Raw genomic sequence first — 22,482 nt, forward strand, 5'->3', positions numbered from 1 at the left:
TTTTTTTATTTTGCCTTTAATCTTTTGGCTCTAGCAAAACGCAAGCTTGATCTGGCAGTCTCTATATTCATGGCAGAATTCCCCACAGTCTTATTCTGGTACATTACTGAACACCTGACTCTGTGGTGACAAGTGGTCTTTATTTAGAAGATATGTACGCCCCTAAAGGCTGCAAAACAATAACCAGAGAACTGAGAAAGCTGGACGCTTTGGAAAGCACAGATTGCAACTGCAGAGCTGGGCAACTAACTGCCTTGAAAAGCATTTACTGGGTGAAGGAGACTGCGTTTACTTGCATGTGTATGGCCGCTGGTGAGTACCAGGTCACCCTCTGAAGCTCCTGTGCATGCGTCACACATTGGTGCCTTATTAGACATTTCATCTTTAGGAAACATGACTGTCTAGGCATTGTGACACGTCCCCTCTCACCAGTTGGGTATTTCTGACAGCTGGGATGACTAAGGGCAGATGTCCAGACGACTCCAATTTCAGCGTTGTGGTTCCAGCATTTCTGACCTCCCCCTCCCCACTTTCCAGGTGTGCGTGGTATTTTGGTCCATGTGTTTTTTTAGGAATTGAGGCAGATATGCAACTGTGACCCTGTCTGACAAGGGCAGTGTTTGTGTACTTGGGAGCAGGTTATTTGAAGAAATGCCTTCACTCCTGCCACTCTGCCCATGTCTTATGATTGTCTGGCTGTGGCCTGGTGCCAGCCATGGAGTCCTCAGAGGGTGAGCCAGATTTCCTGCATTCTGTTTTCTCCTGTGAGAGTACGGTGGCCATTTTGGGAGCCTGACTCTTGCTCAATTTCTGGCCGAGATTTCACCCCCAAAAATATGGGTTTTGGGGGTCCGTGATCTTGTGGGGTACTCCAAAACACGCATTGTTGGGTGCCATGCCCCAAAAAGCACTTTTCCTGGGTCCACAATCTTGGGCAGGTCACATAACTCATGTGGGATTTCGGACCCAGAAGATCTTGTCGCGGATTTGGGCCACATCCCATTAGAGTGTTTGCAGTGTGTGTCTACAGACCCAGTTTCACCAATCTGTTCTTGAGTGGGAGCTCTGCTTGTCACTCCCTAATACTCCTTTGCTGCCAGGGGCAAGGGTGTGTAATTCTACTTGAGGTTTCCCAGTTTCTGGAAACAACATACCATAGTTCTCTGCCTCCCCATTCTTTGGCTCCTAGCTATTGATTCTAGCTTTTCCTGTCTTGCTGTGTTGCACCTTGCCTGAACTCCTTGTGATAGTGACTCTGGACTGTTGCCCGACTTTGTCTCTGGATCACATTTGGACATAGCCTGGTTCTCCGAGCTGGACCTTGGTTTGTTTGTACTGTGCTGCACCCGTCCTCAATGGTGAATACTCTGGTGAAGTCTTTAATCTCCTGTAACTTGGACCCTAGTCCTTGAGGACACCCGCTGTGGTGTATGACAATGACCTGCTTCAGAAACACAGCTTGTGTATCTACCTGTGACAGCAATTTGGCTGGCAAACATATGGAATGGGGTCTTCTCAGTGTTGGCACCACATTCGTGGAAATTTGATCCTGAGGGAGATTGGATAAGCCCCATTGCTACAAGTTTTTAAATGAGATTTGAAGACTCATCTCTTTGCCACTTGTATGCATATTATGAATTGATTATGGACTGATTTTTATAACTGTGGAATTGGTGAGGCTCCTTTTATTGTGCTACATTGTGTTTTCTGACTATACTGTGTTGACTGCTATTTATGTGCTGGCTGTCTTAACTGGCAACTTTAAGAGGTTTCCATGCTCAAAAAGTTTAAAATGTATTTTTACATTGGTTATAAATCAGATGTTGTTTAGTTCATCACGTTTGCAGCTTTGGAAGAATATGCTCCTAAAATTGGGATACAAAACAATTCAAGATACAAGCAAATAAATACATAAATGTTGGTGTCTTGCCAGTTCATGTGGTCCAAAGAGAAATGCTTTCACCAGGGAAACTTCAAGTGATGATTCGGAAGGTCTATGTGGGTGTGTCCTCTTCACAAATGGGGTCTAATGACCTCAAATCATCATCATTCAGTTGGTTGCTATATAAGTAAAAGAGAATAGAGCTGAGGCAATAGAACTGCAACGTATTTTCTTCTGAGAGGTACAATGAGGAACAACACCTGGTTAATTTTACATGTTGAATGAAAAAATTGGTATGAAAAATACTTTTGAATGCAACCATCTGTGGATTCTCATTCTGTTGCAGAGAAGAGAATAATGGTGTTTTCTTAAGAACAAAATACTTTGTTAGGGTTGGTCCCAAAATGTGAAAACTTTTAAAAACTGCAGCTGCATACCCCTCAACTGCCCCAATTAGAACTGGGCATCCTGTTTCTGGGTGTTGCAGTTTCAGCACGGCACTCCACAATGCACAAGATTGTGACCTTGAGTAAGATGTGTTTCTGGCTCTAATCCTCTCACGCAGGTCACGTGACTCGCCTGGGAGCACGGCCCGGAAGACGCATGTCTGGGTTTTTGGCCTAGACAGGTTGGAGGGTGTGCACCTTTACCAACAGGGAGCACAGGAAAAATGTACCATTTGAGGGGCTGCTCCATGAATCCAGGGTCCCTCCTTGATGTTCTGTGCTCATGGTGGAATCAGGGCAGCTATACGCAATCGTGTTTACAATATTATGCACGCCTGAAAAAGTTTCAGGGCAGACATATGGCTTCATTACCAATCAGTGCCTGTCCTATAACTTCAGCCTGAAATCCTGTAACTTTATATGCCATGGATGTTATGGGGTGTTTTGTCCTGCTTTTGCTGGGCTATACTGCAAGAGCGCTCCTCCTGACAGCATCAGGGAAGCATTATGGAGCAACTAACTAAGCAGAAAGATATGTGGACCATCTTGTCTTAGTGACACATTGCAGAACACACCAGCAAAAGCCCAACATCGTTCTGGAGGAACCCTCACGGGATTCTCCACTTCAAGCAGCCCTTCAGAAAGAGAGCACATCAAGATTTTATTCCATCTCCTCTTTGTAAGTGTTTGCTTGAAATGGAACGCTCTCCTTAGTGGTTCACATACTTCTGCGGGTTCATGTTCCCAGTGCATTGTCCACATAAATTAAATAACATCAGTGTAGCCTGAACTTTGCTGCTGCATTTTTTTGCTGGCTGTGGCACCATTCAAAGGAAAACTGGATGGCTGTCAGCAATCTGAAGTGATGCCTCTTTCTATTGGAACCATAAGGAACTTTAAAACGGGTTTATTTTAAGGCTGGACAACCAAAACCTGAACCATCCCCTGTTAATGAATACCCTTGTGTATGGAATTAACATGTCTTTTATTGACATATTCAGAACATACGATTCTAATTCTAGTAATATCAGGCAGCGGGGGGGGGGGGGGAGAGAAATAATGGTATGCTTCTGGAAGATTTTCAAATACACAAGGCAATTTATGCCTTAAAACAGTTAATCTGCAATAAATAGAATAAGCGTTGAGGTGCTAGATTTTGGGTCAAAAAAATGGCAGGGAAAGGAGTAGGTGATTTATTTGATTTTTAATCTCCACAACACAGAGCACTGCTAAGTCACTGCGGCTTTATTTTATGAAGCAGCCATCAGTGATCTCATTGTTTTACGTGGTGTCTGGTGAGATTGATGATAGTGTTCGACTAAAATACTGGTGGAGGCTTCCAGCATTAATTCATCCATGAAAACTCAACCCCTTATGGCCAACAAAACATCTGCAAACTCAGGTGTTCTCCAAAAAGCTAAAAACAAAACAGTGTGTGTGCATTTGTGGGGAGGACACAATCTGAAAGGAGGAAGTGTTGGGTGAAGGGCAAGGGAGCGAAATTAAGCCTGCTACCTCACCGCTCCCCCCACCCCAGCAAAACCAGGGATGTATGCTTGCCTGCAGAAAGGCAATTAGGGCATGCAGCCTATAGGGAAGAAATAAGTGGAAAGCACCTTTCCAATACAGGGCTGCCCCTATTGCAAATGAAGCAATATGACTGCCCTGAAACCTTTGCAGGTGCAAATGATATTCAAAGCATGATCACGTATAAGGTAAAGGTAAAGGGACCCCTGACCATTAGGTCCAGTCGTGACCGACTCTGGGGTTGCGGCGCTCATCTCGCTTTATTGGCTGAGGGAGCCGGCGTATAGCTTCCGGGTCATGTGGCCAGCATGACTAAGCCGCTTCTGGCGAACCAGAGCAGCGCACGGAAATGCCGTTTACCTTCCCAGCGGAGTGATACCTATTTATCTACTTGCACTTTGACGTGCTTTCGAATTGCTAGGTTGGCAGGAGCAGGGACCGAGGAAGGGGAACTCACCCCGTCACGGGGATTCGAACCGCCGACCTTCTGATCGGCAAGTCCTAGGCTCTGTGGTTTAACCCACAGTGCCACCCGCGTCCCATGATCACGTATAACCACCCCTATAACATCAAGAGGACAAATCATGGCAAAGGCTCAATATAAAGGACACATGAAAGGCCCAGAATGGTTGGGACTGGCTGTATCAGGCTCTCTTTTTTTACGGCATCTTTTCAATTGGCGTTTAGCTGAGGCTGTAACGATGACAAGTCCACTGCTGTTCAGCTCTGATTTAGCACCAGCAGGAAGGATAGGTAAGACCTTCTCTTTGTCATCACAAGCAGCAAAGGAATGTAAGTCGTGTAACGCAAGAGTGAGCCGCCTTCTGTTCTGCCTCATATATCAGTGACAGAATTATCATCTAAGTTCTCTCCGCAGAAGCCTTGCTCTGCTCCTGCAGAACTATTACAACTTGATTTGCTGAACGCAGAGTGAGTTTGCAGTTCTGGAAGATAGAAAACCCATCTGCCCGCTTCAAAGCTGAATGGATTTAATCTAGAACCACTGAAAGGGAAGAATAAAGAAACACACAATGATTTAACATTGGGTTTCCCCCCTTGCTATATAACAGCCAAGATCGTACTGTTGAATTTAAGATTTTCAAAGATGGAGATCTTCTGTCTCATTTATGCAGGATGAGGGCCACTGGCAACGCTTCTGGCATGTTGACAGGAGTACGCTAGCAGTAAATCACACTGGGCAAGCTGGGGTTAAATCCTTATTAGCAAAACAGGATCTGCACAGGAGTGTCAGGCCTAATGAGCACAGCAACTCAGATCTTGCCCCCATGAAGTAGTTGCCGAGACTAAAGGTCCCTGTCTTTTCACAGATGTCTGTTTCCTCCTCTCCTGGGTCTTTCCCAAGCAATCTGAGGCTATGCTGGCATGCCTGTCTCTGCTCCTCTCATTTCATACCTCTCCTGACCCTGGGAGACCAGTGAGGAGGGGAGCTGGTTGCAGCAGGAGGGTGGGGGACACCCTGGGTTCTTCACCAGCCGGACTCATCTCTGCTTCTTGGCCTCCCTCCTCTCCTGCTTCTGCTTCTGCTTCTAGACTTCTCTCTGCCACAGACTCTCCCCGCTCACTGTTACCTCTTCACCTCCTCCTCCCAATCTTCTCCCTCTTCTTCCTGTGACCACTCATCATTGTTCCATCACCACCCCCTGGGCTCTGAGCCGTCTTCCTTTGGCAGTTCCCCAGCTGGTGCCTCCCACCATTCCTCTATGTCCAGTCAGTCGATGAAATGGAGCAATGGAGACAAAGTTTAGCTTTACTTTTGTACAGTAGGCTAGGTTCTACACAAAGACAACCCTTTTTGGCATCCATCCAGGCAAGCAAGAGTCCTTATCAGAATTTAAGGAGACAGGCAAAAATACTCAGGAAGGATGAGGGCTGGTGAAGGGTGTGGCCTAGGGAAAGAGGGTGTGGTGGGGGAAGGGCATGTGCCCTCAGGAGAATCTGCTATTGGCTGCAGAGGGGTAAAAAAAGAGAACTATACATAGCCTTTGTCTTTCCCCCCCTCTACAACTAATAACACTGTGTGTATGTTTGTGTGTGCGATTTAAGGAATGCTTGGAGTGAACTGGTTCACTTCAATGAAGTTCAAAGAATTAGTTCAAAAATTTCTGAATTACACCCAAAAGTTGTTCCTGTAACTGCCATATGAACAGTTTATTAAGTTTATTTGGGGATAGAACTTCAAACGATTTCTAGCTCATTGTCAAGTTCATTCCTTACATGTGTTTTTCCCTCTTGCTACGTAAGCTGTTATGTAAGAATATCAGCTCAATACATCCATGAAGAACATGCTAAATATACTAAGCTCCCCTCCAAAAAAACCATAATAAATAAAACACCATCCTCTTTCAACATAGCACATACTTAATACTACAGAGGCCAAAACTATATTATCTATATGCATATCACACTTGTTCTTGCAATAAGTCACACTTCTTTTTATTCATGTGCCCCTGTGTTGGCAAATGCCCATTTTAATTTCACCCAAGAAGCAATCTATTATTATTATATATATATATATATTTAAAAACCATTTAGAGTAAGATTACACCTTTTAACGTCCTGATGCCAAGTTGCAACAAATATATAATTTGCACAAGTGTAAACTTCTTTTGTTTTATTCGTCTGTGTTTCAGATGGTTAGATCACCTTCTCAAGGTTCTTCAGGGTCAACAACACATTGAAATAGGAAGAACAACTTTGCAAATAAAACACCATAAACATCCATTTCCAGAGGGTCTTGGGGCACCTTAAAGACTAACAAATTTATTATAGCACAAGGCTTTGCGGACTGTAGTGCACATTTTCAAATGCATGGATAGTTATCCTGAGTTACAAGTACATATACATGAGGTGAGGAGAAACACAGGAAGTATATAGATGGTGACAATTGCATTATTAACAGTGGCTATTCATAAATTACCGTTGCCTCATGCTCAAGCCTCAGGTGACAGCACTAAATCTCTTGGTGAATTGCAATACAGCAATTTCTTAAAGCAGTTTCTGTTTGAAGTTCTTCTCTTACATTAGGGGAGGTTGGAATATTCCTCTACCAGTTGTTGTTGTGGGGTTTTTTTTAAGCATTGGCATGTCTGATGTCAGATTTGTGCCCATTTATTCTTTTGCATAGAGACTGGCCTGTTTGTCCTATGCACAAGTGGAAGAGCATTGCTGGCATACACCCCATCAAAAGACGAGCAGGTTAATGAACTCATGATAATGTGAATGACCTTTTTAGGTCCTTTAATAGTGCTGCCAGAGTAGACATGGGGACAGAGTTGGCACCTGGGACTTGGCTGCAGGATCTGGTCTTTGAGTCTGTGTACACAGGATAAATTTAAAGCACATGACTTTTCCCAAAGAATTCTAGGAACAGTAATTTGTTAGGGGTGCTGAGAATTGTAGCTTTATGAGGGATAAACTACAATTCCCATGATTATTTGGAGCAGCATTGCACTTTATATATATGGTATGGCCTATATGTTGCTCCTGAGGAGATGTTATGGTTGCCGCCCGCCTTGGAAAAATGGGATTGCACCGTTTTTGGACAAACGTGTCTCCTGTCCTATTTGGACTTTAGATGGGATGGGATGCCTTTTTCTCATATTTGAGCTCAAAATGGCGGTTGCATGGCTGTTGGCACAGCTCAGGAGGAGCCTGGATTGCCATGAGGAACAATAGAGAGAAGGGGGAAGGAGCAACCTGCTCTCCTGCCCTCGTCCCCTCCTTCATTCCCTCTGGTCCTGCTCCTAAGCTGCCACCCGCTGGTTTAGCATGGTGCGGGTTTGCGGTCTCTCCTCCTCCCTCCTCCTCCTCTGTGCTCAAGTCTCTTCTGACACCAGCATGGGCGAGAGGCTGGACCTGTGGCTTAAGTTGGCCGTAGCCCCTGCCCGTCAGTCAAGGGGAAGAGCAGGACTAGGGAGGGAGGGAGGCGAGAGGCCAAATGCAAGGACCCCCCCCCACACACAAATTGGGAGGGAAGGATTTCATGTTGTGAGATTGTGTGTGCCCCCCAAACCCCACCACCAACCTGTCCTTTATTTTGCCCGACCAAAGGTGGCAAACCTAGCTTGGGGTGCTATCTGTCAGCATGTCGAGGCCTTACCACCCACAGGCTATGAGAAGGAAGAGCCATAGCCTAGGGGAAGATGTAGATCATTCATGATGCACTTTAACTGGGAGTTAAACATGCCAGCAAGTGATGTTCTGATTGTCTTCTAGGTCTTTCTTGTAGTAGAAGTTTCTTGGTGTGCCACTTTCTTGCCTGACTTCTGCCTGCATCAGAAATTGCAACGCGGCATTATTTGCAATCAGGGCAGGGCCTTAGCTCAGAGGTTAAGCATCCGACTTGGTCAATCGAATTAATCTGTCTGGTTGCAAAAACCTGCAACAGTGACCACATCTTGTTGTTTGCACAACTGTTACCATCATTTGACAAGCCAGGACTGTGCAATGGCTGTGATGAGCTGGCAAACTGTGAGACAAATTATCCTATTATCTTCAGTGCTATCAGTAAGTGGCTGTTGGCAAACATTGGGAGCAAAGTGCGAAATGATGGGTTGGCGAATTCGGTTCAAAGGACAAATATCTGAGCCAGGAATCTGCTATGAAGCAGTGTTGAGGACAGTAATAATTCTGTGGTATGGTTTTCTTCAAATTAATGGGAATTCTTTAGTGCAAATTAGAGGTGAGGGACTTGTGGACTTGCTAGACAACAGCTCAAATGATCCCTGGCTTTTGGCCACAGGGGCTGGTGACAGTATGGAAAGCCACAATTCCCCCATCTCTGGTGTAAATGATGTAATCTTAAGGCAAGTCCAAGGACAAACAGTGCTTAGCCCAAGGATAAGTTTTGGCACAGCATTCTTTGTTCAGTTTTTGAATACTTTTTGATGTACTTTCAGCCCATTTCACAGCTTTAATGCCTACTCTGTAAACGTGATCTTTCCCTGCCATCACACACACACACAGAGCTTGGACACAGAGCTTCAAAGCCTGGATCTGTGTTTAGTAACATGTCACAAAAGGAATTCTGGATGAGCCCTAAGTTCTCCTCTTATACGGATGTCTGAGAATTCCACTGTAATTTGTCATGGAAGTGGAAATTGCTCCAGCTTGCATGTTCGTCTGTGGTCTGGAATGGAAATCAGTCAAACAAATACCAATTGGTGTTCATTTATAACACACCCCTCCTTCAAGCGATATGTAATCACTAGCAATGTTAGAAATTATTGAGATTTCCCTTCCATTGCAACGAATGCTTTCTGCAGGGTTGGGCAAAGGAACTCATATGTGCAGCCAGGGCAGCAGGATCCAACCCCTCCTCTGCCCATCAGTTGAACTGCACACAGGAGTTCCTTGTGAGGAACAGCCAATGGAGGTGGGGTGGGGTGGGGTGGGGGGAGACGGAGTTCAATGCAGTTTTCTGCATCAGCCACAATAATTATAACAGAAATATGGCATAAAACGTATTTGGTGGAAACTGATCTGCAGTGGAATGGAAACAGCACTGCTTATGTTGAATACAGGTCAAAATAGAAATTGCTGCCTTATTACATCCCCAATAACACTCCTGCTTCCTACGTTTCTATGTTGGCTGAGAAGCACATGTGTGCTGGATTCCTAGTGGGCATTATCTCTCTTTGTGGCACTTTATCTTCTGGCTGATCTTTGAGCATTATCTCTTGTCAGCTCCCGGTATCGGAGTGAAGAACTGTGCTTGGAAACGGAGCAGTGAATCACCCTTTATGGTATATCTGATGCATCTAAGTTAGCTGCATATGCCAGGGTCAGTCAGCCATGGATCTCAGGAAGATATGTGGGTTTCTTTACCTTCGTTCTGCTTTTGCTAGGTGTGTGTTCGATCACACTAAGAGATATGCTGAAAGCCAGAAGAGACATGCTTGGGAGATCCATAATACTTTGAAAACAACAATGACGACAATAAAAAAAGCATCTGGCACAGAGGAGAGGTTGCCTAAGCCTTTCTTCCCATGCTGTTTTCCCGACCGAAAATAAAGCTGTTATTAGCTTCACAAGGGGGAAAACGTGCTTGTATCACCACCATCCCTCTGTGAGGCTAAGAGCTGCTTCAATGGCCAATTTAAAGCGAAGAAATGACATCTGGGGAAAACTGTTTCCCCCCAATGCTGTTCCCCAGATTCACAGTTGCTTCAAAAGTACAGTGGTACTTCTGGTTAAGAACTTAATTCGTTCTGGAGGTCCGTTCTTAACCTGAAACTATTCTTAACCTGAAGCACCTCTTTAGCTAATGGGGCCTCCTGCTGCTGCTGCGCCACCACCACACAATTTCTGCTCTCATCCTGAAGTAAAGTTCTTAACCTGAGGTACTACTTCCGGGTTAGCGGAGTCTGTAACCTGAAGCATTTGTAACCCGAGGTACCACTGTAGAAAGTCCAGCCATAGGACTATCATATCATATCATATCATATCATATCATATCATATCATATCATATATCATATCATATCATATCATATCATATCATATCATATCATATCATCATATCATATCATATCATCAGCATTGGTTCTTCATTCCAGACACAGCCAGCCCCTCCATTTGACAGACTGAGGTGACTGTCCCAGGCAGTTGGTTTTGGCTGTCTTGAAAGGGCAGCAAATTGTTGTTTATTTACTATTACTGTGTCTTTACTGCCAGGCAGGAGGAAAGACGCTTGAGAGATTTCCTGTGTCAAGTGCCAAAATAACTTGGCTGACCTTGGATGCAATGTGCCTGTTTGTGTTTGTTTGTGTGTCATTTTCTGCTCTGCCTCAAGTGACAAAAGGTCTTAGGCTGGCCTTATGCTCTCCCTTTTGAGTGGAAAGAGATGTTTTGAATGTGGGGATGATTAGGGAGGCAGGAGAGGATATATTATTTAATGATATCCTTCCTAACTTGAGCTAGCAAGTTCCATATTCTAGCAGAGTTCCAAACATCCCCCTTTTTTAAATTACACAGCGATCATTTTGTTGCTGACTCATCTGAGTCTTACTATTAAAGATTCCTTCCTGGTAAAATCCCTTCTAAACCCTCTTAAAAAGAATAAACACAAGAATCTGATTAGCGCTAACATAAAAGTAGTTTACTCACAGATTCATTCAGGTTCACAGATACAGTGGGACCTCAGGTTAAGAACTTAATTTGTTCTGGAGGTCCGTTCTTAACCTGAAACTGTTCTTAACCTGAGGTACCACTTTAGCTAATGGGGCCTCCTGCTGCCGCCACAAAATTTATGTTCTCATCCTGAGGCAAAGTTCTTAACCCGAGGTACTGTTTCTGGGTTAGCGGAGTCTGTAACCTGAAGTGTCTGTAACCTGAAGCATCTGTAACCCGAGGTACCACTGTATATCCCTGAAGGCAGGCTTAGGTTATGTAACAACTAGAACTATTCCATAAAGAAGTTAGTCCCAAGTGACTGCGACTAAGCAGTCACTTCTTCAAACGAGCAGCAACATACAAAATGGAGAACACACACTGATCAGAACATAGAGGCTGTGTGCTCCTCCATGCTAGTACAACAGACCACACCCTCATCAAGTTAAATGTAATGGAAGTCTGTCACAGCTCAGGAGGAAACTGGAAGTCTTCTCCTGAGTGGTACAAAACATCCCCCAACATGTCCACTGTAGGAATGTTGTACTTGACTGCAGTTTTACGTCCCACAATGAGAGACAGGGAACTGTAGCTACTCCATGTATCTTCTTGTCTTCCTTATAATGCCTTAGTTTCACATAAGTGCAGCATGGCATCGCAGTGGCTTGCATTGTCAGGACCAGATCTATCGTCAGTCAGAGTTGTGGGATGTGAAACACAAGAGCAGTCAAGTACAACATTCCTAGAGTGAACATGTTTACACATGGGGAGGAAAGTTTGTCCAGCCAGCAGGTAAACTTCCTGCTTTCTTCTTGGCTCGGGCAGACTTCCTCTGCATGTGACTAGAGGTGGGTGTGTTCTCACCTGTGTACAGTGGTGCCCCGCAAGACGAATGCCTCGCAAGACGGAAAACCCGCTAGACGAAAGGGTTTTCCGTTTTTGAGCTGCTTCGCAAGACAATTTTCCCTATGGGCTTGCTTTGCAAGACGAAAACGTCTTGCGAGTGTTCCGATTTTTCCCGCTTCCTCCCCCTTTTCTAAGCCGCTAATCCGCTAATAGCCTTTTAGCCGCTAATCCGCTAAGCCTTTAATAGCCGCTACGCCTTTAATAGCCGCTAAACCGCTAATAACGCTAATCCGCTAAGCCGCTAATAGGGTTGCTTCGCAAGACGAAAAAACCGCTAGACGAAGAGGCTCGCGGAACGGATGAATTTCGTCTTGCGAGGCACCACTGTAATGACAAAAGCACAGGGCAGGGAAGCCATCTTTCTCTCTTTGACTACATGCATCAAAGAAGCAACATCTGCTTAGCCAAAGATGCTCTCTTCCAGCCAAGAGAGGACAAAGGGACTGTCTTCTTATGGAATAGTTTCCAAGTATATGTTACTTTTCTAAGCTAAGTCTGCTTTCTGGGATCCGATTGTGAACAGAATGATATGTGAGTAAACTCTTTTTTTAATACTTTTATAAAAGACTGTTTCGTGTCTTATCTTTTACGAGGGAATAAGGGGAAAATACCAGAACAGTTATTATAGAGGCTTTAGTGAGCCTGAGCAAATGCATCCGCTGCAAGTTTAAAAAGGGGAATGTTACTCTGCTAAATAGTGGAACTTTTTAACACAAGTTGGAAAAAGATATAATCAGACAATATATCCTCTCCTGCATCCCTGAACGTTCCCACAAGAGTGAGGCACCCCAAAAAGAGGAGAATGGTGGCAAAGGTGTTTGACGACCAGATGTGTGTGCCATGCATGGCCTACCCTGCATCCCATAAACTAGCTTGCTGCCCTTAGGTATGTTAGCAGATGCTGTTGTCCTATCACCAGTGTTAAAATAAGATTCAGCCACTGCTCTGGTCAGTTTCTGTACATGGAATGGTGGGACACCATTTTGTCCTTTGCCTCAGGAAGCGAAATGTCTTGGGCTATCCCTGTGCATTGCATTGCTGCATTGCTGACCCCCAATGATGTACCTGCCCCGATTTTAATGAGGATGTCCCCTGGAGAATCCCTCATTTGCCAGGGATTCGGTTTGAGTCAACCTGAGAAAGGGCATTCTCGATTCAGACACCCCATCTGTGGAACTCCCTCACACCCCAGAGACCATTGGTGCTTATAAGCTTTTGGCACCAAATGAAGACCTATCCAGGCTTTTGGCTGAATCTGTGTCACAGCACTTGGTAAAAATAGCTATTTACCTGTGTATGTGCTTTCGCTTGGTTTTATTGCATGACCTCCAAGATTTCCAAGATAGTTTATTGACTGACTGATTTTATTGTGTCTTTCGGCAATTCACTCTGCTCTGACGTTATCTTGTAATGAAAAGAGGGTAACAAAATTTACAAATAAATAAAATAGAAAGCAAATTATATGAACGGGCATTAGATCATGTATTGTGCTAAATTAGTGGTTTCTGAAAGCAGAAAAGAAACACAGAACAAGGTCAGCCCTCATATATTTTACACACATGGCTTCCTCCGAAGAATCCTGGGGTGTTTAGTTTGCTAAGGGTGTTGGGATCTGTGGTTCTGTGACTGGTAAACTACTGTTCCCAGTAGGTTGGGGGGTGGGGGTGGGGGAGAAGCCATGTGCTTTAAATGCATGTCATGGATGTGACCATAAAATCTAGCACCAGCCTTCCTCACAACCATAAGATGACTTATCACAGACACAATTAGGGGACAGTCCAAGTTAAAATCCCCAAAAGAGTATCTTAAAAAACAGTGTCCTCAAATAAAAACCTGGACTTGCTTTGAGTAATTTTTGCAAAACAAAATAAGGGTTACAAGTATATTATATGGAGAAGGACAGTAATGATGAAAAGAGAAAGAAGCAGTTTATAAAGAAAGGAAAAGTAGAACCTCATGGAGGAGGAAGGAAGTCTATAAGAACAAAATAAGAATCGGGAATAGAAAAGAAGATAACATGAGTCTGTTTGTAAGATTTTTCGGATTTACTGTATGGTTATGTGTTTGCAATTTCTTTTTGTGTGTGTTTTCTGTTTAGTTTGTTTTTCTTTTGTTTTTCTTCACGTTTTGAGTGTTTATGTGTTGTCACAAAAATTCAGTAAAAAGCACTTTAAAAAGCAAACAAACCATAATTATGATTGTGCTTTCCCTCTTTCTATACTGCATACGCACCACACATTCAAAGTGCACGACTCCCCCCAAAGAATCCTGGGAGTTTACCCCTCACAGAGCTGGGAATTGTAGTTCTGTGAGTGGTAAGCTACAGTTCTGCATTTGCTTTCATGGTGCCTTAAATCACGTATGGTGTGTTCACAGCCAAAGAGAATTTGGAAGCTAAATAGTATGCAAGAGAAATCCCTCCCACATAACAGCAGCATGAGTTTGTGCCCTTGTTTTTTAGCTCTCCACTTATTCTTCTCTGAGTAGTATTGATCGCCTTGGCATAAGCTTGCAAACTGCCTCCATCTTTCTTACTAGCGCCACCTGCCCTGCTTCAGGCCTGCAGGAGTCTCCCCTTCCCACATCACAGTTCAATCTCCCTGTGGTTATTGCAGCTCTATCTTTCAAGGATCCTCCTTCTACTCTGCAAAAACGCACACAGAGACTCCTGAGGCCTTCCAGGTCTTTGTAGCTCTCAAAATAGCAACAACCGAGCAGCGATAAACTAGCTGGCCCAGTTTGTATCAGGAGTGCATTGCTACTTCTTGGGTGGCATCCCTGCCATGTGCCGTGGAGGAAAGTAAAATATTCCTCTCCTTAGGCCTCTAATTATTTAACTTTGGCTTGGAAATGTGGGCCAATTCCTGGCTTGTTGGCACAGGCAACTTCCTCCGAAATCTATCCTATAACCGTAGTTTGACTTTCATGTCTGCATACTGCTGTCAGGTGATCTTTGATAAAATATAATGAAGGAGAGATCTGACGGAAGATTGTGACAAACCTTTGTTTGGTGTTGCTGAAGCTCTGGGGTTGAATGCCTCTGGGCTGAACAAGGCACTTAAAGATGTGCCAGAACCTCAAAGGTCTGTTTTCTTTACCCTCCTATTGTTGTAAGACGAACTGCTCTTTTAAGATTAGCACGTTGAGCCAACGTTTTATGTCTAAAATGAGTGAGGTGTGCTTTGTAAAATAAAGGATGGCTTTAATAATGGTGGTGTTTTTAAAAGTTAATTTTAAAAAGATTTATTTTGCAATTTTAAAAAAGAGTTTGGGGGCTAACGTGAGTGTAATTTTGATACTATCAGAGTGTGCAGCCCCTGCCTTTGTGCTGGAGGGAAAGGGTGCGTCTCCACAGCTATTCCAGGAAACCTTGGTCCCAATGCCTGGAGTCACACCACTGATTTTGCCCTCTGCCGGCTCTCCAACCCAGCCAATTCTTAATTAACAAGCGGTAAAAATGCCTAGCGTGCAGGCTGGTGGGGGAGAGAAGAGGGGCCATATATTACTTCTTAATTGTTTTATTTGTTTTTTTTTCATGTTTTTGTTGTTGTTTAGTCGTTTAGTCATATCCGACTCTTTGTGACCCCATGGACCAGAGCACGCCAGGCACTTCTGTCTTCCACTGCCTCCTGCAGTTTGGTCAAACTCATGTTGGTAGCTTCGAGAACACTGTCCAACCATCTCGTCCTCTGTCGTCCCCTTCTCCTTTCCCAGCATCAGGGTCTTTTCCAGGGAGTCTTCTCTTCTCATGAGGTGGCCAAAGTATTGGAGCCTCAGCTTCACGATCTGTCCTTCCAGTGAGCACCCAGGGCTGATTTCCTTAAGAATGGATAGGTTTGATCTTCTTGCAGTCCATGGGACTCTCAAGAGTCTCCTCCAGCACCATAATTTTCATGTTACTGATCATCAAAGAGCAGTAAGACAAGCAAAACTTCCTGCTCCGCTCCCCAAGAGGTGAGATCGAGGCTAGCACCCCTTAGATCAACACAAATTCCAGTCACTTATGCAAACAAATAAATTATAGTTTAAAACTACATTAGTTGGAAATTTTGTGGTTCTGCTGCATCCTTTGTAGCTTTCTTCACAAATAAAGGCACAACCAATCCATTGTAAATGTGTCCTTTCGTTCCCAACCCTTCGCAAGCATTAATTTGTTAGGTTTGTGTTATCTGTCAGGACATGGTTGAGCAAAGCCAGCTGAGGGGATTTAGCAAAGCTTGGGGGCATATAAATAAAACAATGTATGTATAAAATCATCTTTTAAAGTCATCCAAGTTGGTGGCCATTACTGCCTCCTGTGGAAGCTTATTTATGCACTGTGTGCATAAGAAGTTCTTTCTCTTGCCTTTCCTGGATCTTCCAAAATTCAACTTTCTTGGATGTTCCCAAGTTCTAGTGTTATGGCGGAGTGAGGAAAACATTGCTCTAGATACTTTCTCCACATCATTCTAAGTTTATACACCTCTTTCATTGTATATCCTCTAACCTGCATTTTCTAAAGCACCTCAGATATTCCAACCTTTCTTCACAGGGGAGTTGCTCAATCCCCTTTATCATTCTGGTTGCCATTATTATTATTATTATTATTATTATTATTATTATTATTATTATTATTATTATTATTTTATACCCTACCCATCTGGCTGGGTTTCCCCAGCCACTCTGGGCGGCTCCTAACAGAATATTAAAAGCACAATAGAACATCAAACATTAAAAACATCCCTAAATAGAGCTGCCTTCAGATATCTTCTAAAAGTCAGATAGTTGTTTATTTTCTTGACATCTGACGGAAGGGCATTCCACAGGGCAGGCGCCACTACCGAGAAGGCCCTCTGCCTGGCTTCCTGTAACTTCGCTTCTCACAGTGAGGAAACCGTCAGAAGGCCCTCGGAGCTGGATCTCAGTGTCCGGGCAGAACGATGGGAGTGGAGAGGCTCCTTCACGTTCTCTACAATATCCTTTCGAAGGCGAGACAACCAGAACTGTCCTTCCAAATGTGGTCGCACCACAGGTATAATGGCATTATGATATTGGCAGTTTAATGTTGTTCTTTTATGTTTTATATGCATTATGGGAATTACACTAGTGTGTTGGTGTTTTTGTTTTTTTAACAAGGTAGTGACTCACAAACATTATCAAATAAATCAAATAAAAATAAAGATCATTCAAAGATCATCGTGAACGGAAAGGTAAGCCCGTGTGGATGAGTGGTCCTCCAGTATGCTGCTACCACGACTGACGTCTCAGATAGCGAGGGCCTCTTGGTTTGCAGAACACTTTCTGTTGAGATCAACCATCTCACTTCTAGTTCCTAGACTTGCCACTTCCACAAATTATAGCACACTTCTCCCAAACAGAAATGGTGCCAAGGAAGATGTCGATCTCCCCCCTTGAAAGCTGGCTGACGGTCCAGTATGTCCTCCCTAAAGGTGGAGGTGCTGTCAATGTTTGTGAGAAGCTGGGCTATGAACCCAACCATCAGTATGACCTCCCCACATCTTCCTGGGATGCAGAGGCTGAGGATGACAGGGAGGAGGGAGGAGGCAAGCTGAACCGGGGCAAAATGGAATGCAAGAACATTCTGAAGATCCAGAGAAGGAAGATGAACAGACACAAGTACAGGAAGCTGATGAAGCGGACAAAGTTTTTGCGGAAGAAGGTCATGGAAGGTCGGCGCCGGAGGAAACAAAAAAGGTTTGAATGATATCTGGAACGCGTCTGGAGGAGAGCTGGACTGAGCAAGGCTCCTGAGGGATGGACAACACCCAAGATATATCTCAAGAAGTCCGATTGATGTCTCCATGAGGTGTTTTTTTTAAATTAAGCAATATTTAAAGGGGGGAAAATAAATTAATAATAATAATAATAATAATAATAATAATAATAATAATAATAATAATAATAAAAAAGATACACACCCAACAAACAAATGGAAATCTATACATGCTCAGCCAACATAGCCATCTCTGGTGATGTGTGCATTTCTTTAATATGCAAAGTTTAATAATTAGGTGGTTGAATAGCTGAATGATGGTCACAGTGTGCAGAAAATCAAATGGAAAGCTAATGATCCTTGTGGGCATTAAGCTCTGCACCAAATAATAGTAATTGAATTATTTCTTGCATGGTGGGAAGCCTGAGACTTTCCTTCAGTCCCTGAAGTCATTGCAGGGAAAAGGCAGACACAGAGCTCTGCATTGCCCCTGTTATTCCCTTCCCTGGAACTGACTGGCAACAGATAGGTATGGCATGAAAGTTACCCAACAGCAGCTGTGGTAGAAAATCAATGCGTGGACATTTGGAATCATCAACAAAAAAGGTGCATTTCCTGTTCTCTCTGTCGTTCTGATTTTTACAGTGTTCTCACAATGCATACACTTAAGCATATGGTGTAGGATAGATGCATCTGCCAATTTTGGCATCTCATTTTTTCCAGTTTTTTCTCCACATTTCTGCATCGGTTTGTGGATTTTTTCGAATCTTCACAAAAATTCGCCAGCATTTTAATGCACGCTTCTCCAAATATGTATATTTTGGCACACAGCTTTCCCTATTTTTTTGTGTGTATATTATTTTCACTACTGTGTGCATCTTAGGTACACGTCCCCCTGAAAGACACATTTATGTACACATTATTTGGCTGAAGAACCACATGACAAAATTCAGAGAAGTGTGACTTTCATAGGGTAGCTGTGTTTTGCTTCACTTCTTGTTTTGTAAAGTTCAAATTAGGGATAATCTCGTTGAAATATAAGATGAACCATATTTCTCCTCCATTCTTAGTGTAGAGAGAGATTTCTTACATCACATCCCAGAGGAGACAGATGATCATCCCTTCTCTCACTTTGGGTGTTGGCAAAATACCCTACCTTTCTACAAACAAGACAAAATGCAACCTAAAAATAAATAAAGGAGCAAAGCCTAAATACATTCAGTGGAATTTATTTATGAGTATACATCTATAGGATTGCACCGTGAGTGAGTTTAGGGAAAAGTTGTTTGTTTGGGGAAATATTATGACCTAATAATATGAACTAATTTGTTATATGATTGACTTCTTTCATTTTTGCATTAAAAATTTATATTTTGGACAAGGGTTTAATGGAGTGTTGTTGTTTAATATCCTGATGTTTACATATGACTATGAACTGCATCTTGTGTTGTTCTATACATTGTGGAGCGACTGGTTTTGTTGCTTTTATATTATTGTTAATTTCTTGCCAGTTTGATGAAAACTGCCTTGAGTATGCTGGCAATATTATGTATAAATATAATTCACTTTGACCTTGATTAATTGAAACCAAGAGCATTTTTCAATAACTGCTTAGGACGAAGAGCTATTTATTCTCCGATACTATACAGAATCTCCAGCAAGACAGAATGAATGCTGCAAGCAACCAGGAAGGAAAATCCAAACGACTTATCCTGTGATTAAGAAATAAAGCATCTCATTGATCTTTCATGCCTTCCTAGCTCCTGGAAGCCACGATTGTACAGAGTTGCCTTAACTGAATGAATGTCAGTAGTTGGGTCCCTAAAGCCATTACGTCATGTAATAGAACCTTCAGGAATACATCCAGTCGGAAGACATGTGCAATATGCTCTGAATCAACATCTTTCCTTTGGAATTTGCGGTGAACATAGCGACACCAAATATGTCAAGCTGACAGCCCTGGGGATTGAATTCTTTAAGAGACAAGCAGAGCAGGAAACAGCGGTAGCAGGTGTTGGCATAATAATTAGACCCATGCGCTAATGGATGGGGGAAAGATGAAAACAGAGCGACATCTAGTGTTCAGTGAGGACAAAAGCAAAACTAATTTGATTATCCAGTTGCCAGGTTGCCAACACAGAATTTTTCAAAAGGGGTCTAAAAGCCACTTCCCCACACAACCCCCCCCCCCCCGTTATTTTATGTATGTACTTATTAAAATGATATCCAGCCTTCCTGTCAAAGTAGCCTAGGGCAGCAAAAGCAAAAGTTCTAAAACAACAGAATTCATTTATTTATTTATTTTAAAAAAATATTCAGGACATTTAAAAACATGCAAAACATACTCACATAGTTAACAACCTCAAGGTGGCCAGTGTATCATTCAACCATCAGATGCCTTGGCAAACAGGAATATTTTAAAATTCACCCTGAATGTTAATATGTAGGGAAAGAGATGTACTTCGCTTGGGAGGGCATTCTACAAAAAAGGGACCTACCACCCAGAAGCTTTATATCATGGTTTGCTTTATTTCGGAATGAGTCCAAAACAGGAATAATGAGAAAAAAACTCTGCTAGAGATGAATTTGTGGAGAACAGGATGGTTTGACTTGATGTACACAATCCATCACTGAGTTAAGCATTTTCCAGTGGGGTTAGGTAAAGGTAAAGGGACCCCTGACCATTAGGTCCAGTCGTGACCGACTCTGGGGTTGCGGTCCTCATCTCGTTTTATTGGCCGAGGGAGCCGGCGTACAGCTTCCAGGTCATGTGGCCAGCATGACTAAGCCGCTTCTGGCAAACCAGAGCAGCACACGGAAACGCCGTTTACCTTCCCGCCGGAGCGGTACCTATTTATCTACTTGCACTCCGACATGCTTTTGAACTGCTAGGTTGGCAGGAGCAGGGACCGAGCAACGGGAGCTCACCCCGTCACGGGGATTCGAACCGCCAACCTTCTGATCGGCAAGTCCTAGGCTCTGTGGTTTAAGCTGGTAGAGCTCTGTTAGTCCATTGTGATAAGACTGCTTCAGAAACAACCCTATGTGGTAGGGAGAACCGTACATTGGTTCTGAGCATGCTCAGAGCTGTTTTCCTGAAGGCCAGAAAAGCAACAAGGAACGTTTCCTACTTTGAGGAATCATAGAATTGTAGAGTTGGAAGGGACATTGAGGGTCATCTGGTCCAACGCCCTGCAATGCAGGAATATGCAGCTGTCCCATATGGGGATTTAATCTGCAACCTTGGTGTTAGAGCACCATGCTCTAACCAGCTGAGCTAACCAGGTTCATTGAGCACTTTTCTTGTTTACTTTAGTATTCGTTTTGTGACCTTCCTAGACAAAGAGAGAGAGATCAAGCAAGCAAACGACAAGTATCTATCTATAATAAACATCTATTTTTACTCAATCATTTTGCATTTATTTTTTAGAACTGTAGAATTGGGAGGAGAAATAGTGAATGTCTTCTGTATGTGTCGCAACAAATTCTGTATTAACCACCCCCCAATGTCATGTCAATATCCCCCCCCCCCCACAATGAGAGTAGGGACTGCAAACTGGATTCAGGTGGCAAATTTCCAAATGACACATTTTCCAGTTGATGGTTCATCTATAAACTATGGTGCTGTGTTATGCAGAATAGACCTATCCGAGTCATGTTAAATAATTTCTTATCACTCACAGAAAAGCTGGTTTTTGGCTGGCAAAAGAAATATGGATCTACACCAGTGTTAAAGGACACCGTATAAAATCAAAGTAGTACATAACCAAAGCGGAGGGGACGTGTCCCATGTGGGAAAAGTAGGCGCCTTTCTGAGCTGTGCAGCAAATGGAGGGTGGAAAACTGCAATGTGTAGTTTTACCTTTCGTTGCAGCGCTGTGATGAAATATTAAAAACCAGCGGAACTGTTCAAAATAAAGTAGAAGGTTGGCTTGGCTGACGGCATGACAGGAAATTTTAATGCAAGGAGTCTACGGAGGCAGAGGGCCTGAGCAAAGCAGCTGTAGCTCAGTTGTGGAGAGCATATTTTAAACAGAGATGCTGCCTTGCACTCCTTGCTTCCGAGGAAGCTGGCTTTTCCCCCACCACTGGCCAGCAGAGTGAAAAGCCTGCCTTGCCCCTATTGATTGATTGATTGATTGATTGATTGATTGACAGCTGACCTGGACGACCTCTGGGGAACATCTTTACCTGGGCCAATAGTAGCCAGCAGTACCCTTAGTGGTTGCAGCCTTGAAGCATCTAACGGCCAAGGCATTGTGTAGGCTTAGTCCTGATGTGAGGCAGGTAGGCTATCTTGCCAAATAGTGCCTGTTTGATTTGATCTGGGGCTCTCTTGTTTTCTCCTTGTTTTGTTTTGTTGTGGCATGTGCCTGAGTCAGGATCAACTGGAGAGAGCTTGAGGCTCCCCAGTTGTAGGGGTCAGAATAGACGAACTTTGAGGTTCCTTCCTACTATGCGAGTCTACATGTAATGACTACGTCACAGTTCTTAGATATTTAACCTCTGGTTCCCCAGGCATTGCTGGGTTGCAATTTCTGCCAGCCCCACCAGCATGGCCAACGATCAAGAATGATGGGCATTGTAATCAGCATTCACAACTTTCCTCTAGTGACCTAAATATTCATGCTACAAATACTATTTTATGTGAAAATACGTTTATTCAGTGCAACATAAAATAACGCAAATTAGAGATATCCTCTGGTTCACGTAGGCTCCAATAACTCAATATATGCTATAGCATATATGTTAGCAGCCCGGTATGGCAGTTGGTTACGCATATAATCATCTGTTTTATGTGTTTGCCCATTGATTTTGTATGTGGGTGGGTGGGTTACTTTGAAGTTCGGGTGCTCATTGTCAGCAGTGGACTAGCTT

General features: G+C 43.4%; 1 pseudogene across 1 annotated transcript; it reads left to right on the forward strand.

Moving 5' to 3' along the window:
- The first annotated feature begins 17,043 nt into the window (after positions 1–17,043).
- Positions 17,044–17,685, forward strand: LOC310708092 (small ribosomal subunit protein mS38-like; annotated as a pseudogene). The gene has a single exon. The product of its transcript is annotated as a small ribosomal subunit protein mS38-like (transcript).
- The last annotated feature ends 4,797 nt before the right edge of the window (positions 17,686–22,482 follow it).

Source organism: Podarcis liolepis (assembly GCF_965112155.1).
Source record: "Podarcis liolepis genome assembly, chromosome: 5".
In the NCBI taxonomy this organism is placed as follows: Eukaryota; Metazoa; Chordata; class Lepidosauria; order Squamata; family Lacertidae; genus Podarcis; species Podarcis liolepis.